Here is an 8,985-nt window from a genome sequence, read left to right as displayed (position 1 = left end):
ATGTGACGGGTGCTTGGTTGGAAAACAGCACCGCAGGCCATTCCCTGCTCAGTCTACCTATCGTGCAAGTGATGCACTCGAGCTGCTCCATGGTGATCTATGTGGCCCTATCACCCCGGCAACTCACGCTGGAAAGAAGTATTTCTTCCTTGTTGTAGACGACTACTCGAGATATATGTGGGTCATTCTCCTACGATCTAAAGATGAGGCGTTTGAAGCGTTCAAGAAATTGAAGGCTGCAACAGAGATGGAACACAAGCTGAAGGTTCGCGCTCTACGGACAGATCGCGGCGGAGAGTTTACGTCGAATGAGTTCAACGACTACTGCGAGAAGATTGGCATAAAGAGGTTCCTCACGGCACCTTACACGCCGCAGCAGAATGGGGTCGTTGAAAGGCGCAATCGAACCGTTGTTGACATGGCAAGGAGTTTACTCAAGAGCAAGAACCTGCCAGGGACTTTTTGGGGAGAAGCTGTCTCGACGGCGGTCTATCTTCTCAACCGGGCTCCAACGAAGGCGGTGATCGGCAAGACTCCGTATGAAGCAATTTACGGACGTAAGCCGAATGTGTCTCATCTACGGACATTCGGGTGCGTGGCACATGTGAAGACGGCGGAGCCGCACCTCTCAAAGCTTGCCGATCGTAGCACCAAGATGGTGTTCATCGGATACGAGAGCAGTTCTGGCACCAAGGCATACCGTTTCTACGATCCACAAACCAAGCGTCTACGGATTTCACGCGACATCGTGTTTGAAGAAAACCAAGCGTGGAATTGGAGCGCCGCAGCCGACGATGCTCCAAACAGTAACATATTTGCAGTTGAATTTCCAACTGATGATGATGCAGGGGAGGATGTCCAGGTGATTGGCAAGACACCCAACCAAGGTGACCACAATGGTAGTGATCATCATGGTGCCGACACCGACGATGACGCGCATAGGTCGCAAGGAGATAGCGACAACGCCGCGCACGACACAGGCGGAGATCTTGACGACAACATCGACAACGAGGCGCATAGTGACGACGACAATCAAGATGATGGTCACGGTCACGATGACTACGCCGACGACACGGATGTCGATGACACACCAAGGTCTCAGCCGTCTTCCTCAAGTGCATCAACACCGACACAATTTGTGTCGCCTCCTTCGCAAGCCACAACGGACTCCTCAGGGCCTCGTCGCTACAAGACCCTCAAGAAAGTCTACAAGTACACAAAGCAAGTTACGCTCGAGTACTCCGGACTATGTCTGTTCGGAGTTGAGGAGCCGGCGAACTTCGTAGAGGCGAGAAAAAGTCCTAGCTGGACGCACGCCATGGATGAGGAGATGAAGGCAATTGAGAGCAATGGCACGTGGACTTTGGTAACCCGACCTCCAAACCAAAAGACGATAGGTTTGAAGTGGGTTTACAAGTTAAAGAAGGACACGGAGGGTGCCATTGTGAAGTACAAGGCAAGACTCGTTGCAAAGGGCTACGTTCAACGTCAAGGAGTTGACTATGATGAGGTGTTTGCACCGGTTGCTCGAATCGAGACGGTGAGAGTGCTCCTAGCTTTGGCAGCACAAGAGGATTGGAAGGTTCATCATATGGATGTTAAATCCGCTTTCCTCAACGGCGATCTCACAAAAGAAGTGTACGTGGAACAACCCCTCGGCTACGAGAAGAAAGGCGAAGAAGGGAAAGTTTACAAGCTCAAGAAGGCACTTTACGGGTTAAAGCAAGCGCCAAGAGCTTGGAACTCAAAGTTAGACCGAAGTCTGGTCTCGCTCGGGCTCAAGAGATGTCCCCTCGAGCACGCAGTCTATACAAAGAACTCCAAAGGCTCAAACCTGCTAGTTGGAGTTTATGTCGACGATCTGATTATCACCGGAGATAGCGTACAAGAAATTGAACGTTTCAAGGCGCAAATGAAGAACAAGTTTAGCATGAGTGATCTGGGATTACTCAGCTATTACTTGGGCATCGAAGTGAAGCAAAGCTCCGGAGAGATTTCCCTATGTCAATCGGCTTACGCGGTCAAGTTATTGGACAAGTGTGGCATGTCAGATTGCTACGCGACACAAGTTCCAATGGACCAACGTCACAAGTTGAGCAAGCGTAGCTCAAATCCGCCGGTGGACACCACAATGTATCGAAGCGTTGTGGGCAGCCTAAGATATTTGGTGCATACCCGACCTGACTTGGCTTATTCAGTCGGGATCGTGAGTCGTTTCATGGAGAATCCGACAACCGAGCACATGAGCGCGGTCAATCAAATCTTGCGCTATGTGAAAGGCACCATTAATCTTGGTTGCACGTCAGAAAGGGAAAGGAAGGATTGATCCTTCGTGGATATTCAGATAGCGACATGGCAGGTGATGTTGATGACCGAAAGAGCACAACGGGCATGGTTTTCTACCTTGGCCCGAATCCGATTAGCTGGAATTCTCAAAAGCAAAAGGTGGTGGCACTGTCTTCATGCGAGGCAGAATACATAGCGGCAAGCACGGCGGCTTGTCAAGCAGTGTGGCTGAGAAGACTCCTAGCTATTCTTGCAAAGCGGGAGGTGCAGAAGGTGTCATTGAAGATCGATAACCAAGCTGCAATCTCGTTGTGCAAAAATCCGGTTCATCACGAAAGGAGCAAGCACATAGATACCCGGTTCCACCATATCCGGGAGTGCATTGAAGAAGGGTTGATCGAGGTTCAACATGTGAACACGAAAGACCAACTTGCCGATATTTTCACCAAGTCCCTCGGTCGACAGAAGTTCATCGAGATGAGGAGGAAAGTCGGAGTGCAAGAAGTGAAGTCAAGCAACAAGATTAAGGAGGTGAATGTAGATGTTAATCATGTTGCTCATGTAGGATTAGGAAAGAAAGCCAAACCGAGTCCTAGTAGTATTAGGATTCCTAGTCCTAGTCTATTTCCATAGTCCCTTGTGGACGTGTATAAAAGACACCCTAGGGGTGTTGATTGTAACACCAGAAAAACGAAAAGCAATACAAAGTATCAGGCTCGATACGGACCTGTTGCAATACATCGGGACTTTCCTCCTCCGTCGAGAGTAGCCAAGCCGTTCCGCCGAGTTCGATCTTCACGTCTATGTACACGGCTGTACGTGCATGTGTGTGGCTACTGTTGATCAAACAACCATCCACGTGCTTGCTTGCTAGCTTAGCTAGCTTGCACGAACGTTGTGCTGGAGGATTTAATCAGCGTTCTAAATCCAACAGAAACCCCCTCCCTCTACTGCGTCTTACAGATCGGACGAGATACAAAGGATTTTGGCCTTGCGCAGTGTCACACAGCCACAAGTTTTCTTCACACTTTTTCACCTTTTCAAATAAACTGGATTACAACACTTTAAGTAGCTAGCTCGCACACGGTACCCGGCCAACATGCCCGGATCTTGCGCACACGACCTGCTCCACTAACAAACTAAGCCACGACCTATTCTTATGCCACTAACACATGCATGTATAACAACTTTCTAGATAACTTGTGCATCCCGTTAGCTTTAGATCTTTGCATGCAACAGCTTCTCGCTGCACGTTGGAGTCTCTCCATACATGCTCTTCCAACTGAACCACCAGATGTACGCCTCGCACATATCTCTGCACAAACACACTACTACATGCAAATACAAAAGTAAACATGCAGATACACAAGACATCAAGATTATATCTAACATTCAACCTCCTAATCTTGATGCCCATTCTTCACCCAGAAACTTCAAAGAAGGGCCGGTCCGTTGCTGGCGTAGCCAGCCAACAGTGCCTTCTCCTCATTCTCCTTCTTCGACGGACACTCCCAAGCAAAGTGACCAAAGTCATCACAGTTATAACACTGTACCTCGCTCTTGTCTCTGCGCCCTTCATCACGGCCATGTCCGCGGCCACGGCCACGGCCACCACGGTCGCGTCCTTGCATTGAGTCATGCCCTCTTGCTATGAGGAGCTGCTCTTCTTCTTGTCCTATCTCCCGCCCCTTGACGAGCTCCTCATGTGCCTTGAGCGAACCAATGGCCTCCTCCATGGCCATCTTGTTGGTGTCGCCGAACAACGCAATTGACGACGCAACGTGGATGAACTTGTTGGAGACAGCTCGCAGCAGCTTCTTCACAACTTACTTCTCCTCCAACGGATCACCAAGCTCACGGATGCGTCCCACGAGCTTTGTGAACCTCGCCGCGAAATCATTCACGGACTCCGCATCACCCATCTTGAGGCCATCAAACTCCGAGCGCAAGGACTGAATCCTCGCCTCCCGGACGCGCTCGTCGCCAACGTGCATGGAGCGTAGCGCCGCCCACACATCAGCCGCGGTCTCCTTCTCCGCTACACGCAGCAGCGTCGTGTCGTCGATCGACTGGGAGATGATCGTCATGGCCATCTCCTCCTTGCCCTTGTCGACCTCCGTGGACGACGCCTCGCGATCAAGAACAGCCCATGCGTCGTTGGCTCGCAAGAGGTACTTCATCCTCATCACCCACGCCGCGTAGTTCGTCCTTGTTAGCAACGGGAATGGAAGCTTCCCCGCTGCCGCCGTCGCCGCGAGCGCCGTCGCGGCCACCGTCGTCTCCGCCGAGTCCCTCGACACCAACGCTCCACTCGCTGAAGAGTCACGCGACATCGATAACCTTAGTCCGATACCAAATGTTGGCACAGCCTTCTCTTGAATGTTGGAGCTGATTCTCTCAACTCCCTGAAACCCCCCTCCCTCTACTGCGTCTCACAGATCAGACGAGATACAAAGGATTTTGGCCTTGCGTTGTGTCACACAGCCACAAGTTTTCTTCACACTTTTTCACCTTTTCAAATAAACTGGATTACAACGCTTTAAGTAGCTAGCTCGCACACGGTGCCCGGCCAACATGCCCGGATCTTGCGCACACGACCTGCTCCACTAACCAACTAAGCCACGACCTATTCTTATGCCACTAACACATGCATGTATAACAACTTCCTAGATAACTTGTGCATCCTGTTAGCTTCAGATCTTTGCATGCAACAGCTTCTCACTGCACGTTGGAGTCTCTCCATACATGCTCTTCCAACTGAACCACCAGGTGTACGCCTCGCACGTATCTCTGCACAAACACACTACTACATGCAAATACAAAAGTAAACATGCAGATACACAAGACATCAAGATTATATATAAGAGGGTGTTTGGATACTCTCTAGTCATGTGACTAGTAGTAGTCAGACTAAAAGTTTGTAGTGAGGCCCTGTTTGAAAGGTGACTACTACTAGTCAGCATTAAATGTCTCAGTATTAAATTATTCTCTCTTCCTTTCATTTATCTTCTCATTTATCTTTTTTCAATTGGCGTGCCCGCATGGGAGGATGAGCCCGCAACAGGATGGGTCCGCCAATTAATTAGAGAAGAGACTTTAGTCAGTAAAAGTTGGGGGTGGGGTGACTAGGGACTAAACTAGTTTTAGTCACCCATTAGTCAGGGGTGTTTGAAGGTTTACTGATTAAAGGTGACTACTACTAGTCTTTAGTCTCTAGTGATCCAAACACCCTCTAACATCACATACATCAATCCCCTGTCAATCATTTATTACTTCTCACCAGCTAACACCGTCTGGCGATTCGCTGCAGGCACGCGGTCGCCTTGGGCTTCGCCTTGGCCTTGCTGAAACACCAGCTCACTGCCAAGACGACGGCGGTAGCCAGAACGATGCAGCCAGCCATGGCGGCCGTCCGCTGGCCCGGGGTGGCCTCCTGCCACAAGGAGGACCCCGGGTAATTGCCGTAGAGCACCGCGCTGGACATGCCTGCCATAAAACAAATAAGTGAATTAGATAGAGACAAGTGAATTAGAGAGAGGGAGAGGGAGACACGGATAGAGAAAGGGAGAGATAGGGAGAGTGAGACACGGACAGAGAAAGGGAGAGGGAGACGTGATGGAGAAAGGCCTACCTGATCGCTGGTGCTGGGGCTCGCGCTGGGGCTCTTGGTCGCACGAACCACAACCTCCTGCTCCTGAGAGAGAGAGAGACAAACAGAGCTCGAGGAAAATTACAACCTGCTGATGGGCTGACTGGCTGGTGATGGTTGTGTGCCCTGCACTATATAGCCCCGGGCCTCTCACAAAGCCTTGATTTTGCCCAGAGAGGAAAGTGTGTTGACACGGGTTTATCCCCAAATGAGTAACACCTAAACCCCACACGGCATTCTACAGATGACTCCTCAGAGACTCGGATGGCCATCAATGGCTCCCACTGAGCTTGATGAAAGCTTAATGTCATATCTTTCCTTCACTCGGTTAGATAACTTCTAGTTGATGCTTTCCTTAACAACACTACAAAAGCCCACTACGGCAGACCTACTACTATATACCTACATTCTAGAGGGTCGGGTGGCCATTAATAGCTCCCACTCAGCTTGATGATAGCCTAATGTCTTATCTCTCCTTGACCCAGTTAGATAATTTCTACTTGATGCTTTCCTTAACACTACAAGGGTCCACTACGGCAGACCCACTACTATACCAGTACATTCTAGAGGGTCTGATGGCCATTAATGGCTCCAACTGAGCTTGATGATAGCTTAATGTCTTATCTCTCCTTCACTCGGTTAGATAATTTCTACTTGATGCTTTCCTTAACACTACAAGAGTCCACTACGGCAGACCCACTACTATACCAGTACATTCTAGAGGGTCTGATGGCCATTAATGGCTCCAACTGAGCTTGATGATAGCTTAATGTCTTATCTCTCCTTCACTCGGTTAGATAATTTCTACTTGATGCTTTCCTTAACACTACAAGAGTCCACTACGGCAGACCCACTACTATACCAGGACATTCTAGAGGGTCTGATGGCCATTAATGGCTCCCACTGAGCTTGATGATAGCTTAATGTCTTAGCTCTCCTTCACTCGGTTAGCTAACTTCACTGAGCTTGATGATGAGCTTGTTAAGGAGTACTTTACTTAACAAGATTCTAGCAGCTCAATTATGCAAACCTTTTAACAAAGGAATCATCGACTGGCTGGTACCTTTGTTCCGCCGTAAGGGCTCGTCCGTCGCGGAGACCGGGAATTCCTCCATATGCTTGGGCCACCGGTAGACAGTGAGTGGTTGATCGATGACAACACTAGCTAGCTGTATAGCTGAAAATCAAACAAGTTTGTCACTGTTTTTGCTTACCAGTTGAATACAAAGTTCATCGTCGTATCGACTTTGTTTGCTATGACTCTATTTGCTTGTTTTCAGTCATTCATTTGTTAGTTGTTTATTCAGTGAAAATCAATCGAGTGCATGGACATTCTAGAAAAAAGCATGGACTTGGATGAACTGTTGATTCATCAGCAGTTGTATTGGTAAATTATAATTAGTTGGTTACACACAAGCAAATGAAAGCCATGAAAAACACAAAAGAATCAAATATAAATCCCAACTATACAATGCAAGCGGAGTTCTAAGACTAGCGAAAATTATGCCCATAAAGTAGTGCAACCAGCAGTATAGAGGTGCAAAAATAATATGTCATTGTCTTTCATATGTTCTTGATGCCTATAGTCACAACATGGAGCTATATATTCACTTTATCCAAATACAAAAGTTTGGTATAGACTCAGTTTGCGATTTTGCGAGGAGGGGAAGAAGTGCCCCAGGAGCTCCTGGACTACTCATGCTCAAGACCTGCAACGGATAAACCAGGCCGATTTATTTCAGAGAAATGGAAATGGGGGAAAAATGACAACCATCAGTGAAAGTTACTGCTCATGAACTTGTACGTGCACGCAATTCCACGAAGCTATAGAGATTTCACATAATCATTTAACTCGTCGAGCATCGATGAGATGACTTGTGAATTGCAAATTTTATTGTTACTTGTACTACTCCTATACTAAATTGAAACTACAACTGGAGCAGTATATGAACCATGCACGGCGGCGGCGGCGGCGGTGGCACTGGCACCCGGGTCGTGCAGGCCTGATCCGAGGTCCCTATCCATCCTTCACACCATCTGTAGCTAGGGTTGGAGGAAAAGGGGATCGCGAGACACAAGAGAGAGCTCAGGTAACTGGCTCTCTAGTAACTGTATGATATGAACCATGCACGCACCCAATACCCGGCTCCGCTAGCAGTCACACACACATGGGCTACGCGAGAGAGAACCAGGTAACCTCGCCACATGGGCCGGCCCGGCCTGAGTTATACGAGCCAGGCACGGCACGGCCCAGCCGCGCTAACTACACGGGCCGTCCCACGTGCTGGACTCTCTGGCCTGGCAAGTCCTATTTAGGGCTGCAGGCGTCGGTCATGGACCGGCCCAGCGGGACGGAGGTTTTTTCGGTTTTGTCAAGTTACCGGAAGCTTTCTATATGAATTTTTCAAGTTAGGTTTTTTTAGGACTAGTTTTGCTTTGGTTTTTTTATTTTTCTTTTTTTGCTTATTTTCCTTACTCTTTTATTACTTTTTCATTTTCATTTTATTTTTTATATATTTTTTGTTTTTTCGAAAAAGTGCAGCCTTTTTTTATTAACTTTTTTTCAAACGAACAAACATTTTTCCAAATCAATGTAACCTTTTCAGAAATTTATGATTTTTTAATTAAAATTGTATGAACTTTTCTGAATATCGATGAAAAATTTCGAATTCTGATGAACTTTTTTTTAAATGGGTGAACTTTTTTAAGATTTGTGAACCTTTTCCAGTTCAATGAACTTTTTAAAAACTTTTTCAAATTCATGAACTAATTTTCAAAATTCGTGAACTTTTTCTCTATCACAGTGAATTTTTTTCAAATTCGTGAACTTTTGTTTCGAAACTTGTGAACCATTTTTCGCTTTTGTGAACTTTTTGTGTTCACTTTTTTTTTGCTTTTTGGGTTTTTTTATATATAAACAATCTGCCTTGAAAGTGGGCCGGCCCATTTTGCAGGGCGTCTGGGCGCTAGTTCTTCTAGCCAGCGCTTAAGGCGCCGAGTAGGAGCTCCCCTCTGGCCTGGCATGTCACGGTAAGGAAGCGGGTCGAACC

The 8,985-nt window shown here is 47.7% G+C and overlaps 1 long non-coding RNA gene across 1 annotated transcript; it reads right to left on the bottom strand.

The window, feature by feature from the left end:
- Positions 1–4,744: 4,744 nt before the first annotated feature.
- On the bottom strand, positions 4,745–7,846 carry LOC123439414. Its single transcript, XR_006630087.1, has 3 exons — positions 5,918–7,846; positions 5,567–5,772; positions 4,745–5,092 (listed from the first exon to the last, which is right to left on the bottom strand). It is a non-coding gene; the product is annotated as an uncharacterized LOC123439414 (long non-coding RNA).
- Between the last annotated feature and the right edge of the window lie 1,139 nt (positions 7,847–8,985).

Source organism: Hordeum vulgare, chromosome 3H (genome assembly GCF_904849725.1).
Source record: "Hordeum vulgare subsp. vulgare chromosome 3H, MorexV3_pseudomolecules_assembly, whole genome shotgun sequence".
Taxonomy (NCBI): domain Eukaryota; kingdom Viridiplantae; phylum Streptophyta; class Magnoliopsida; order Poales; family Poaceae; genus Hordeum; species Hordeum vulgare.
The sequence above is the reverse complement of the archived record's forward strand: the minus strand, read 5'-3'. Positions and strand labels throughout refer to the sequence as shown.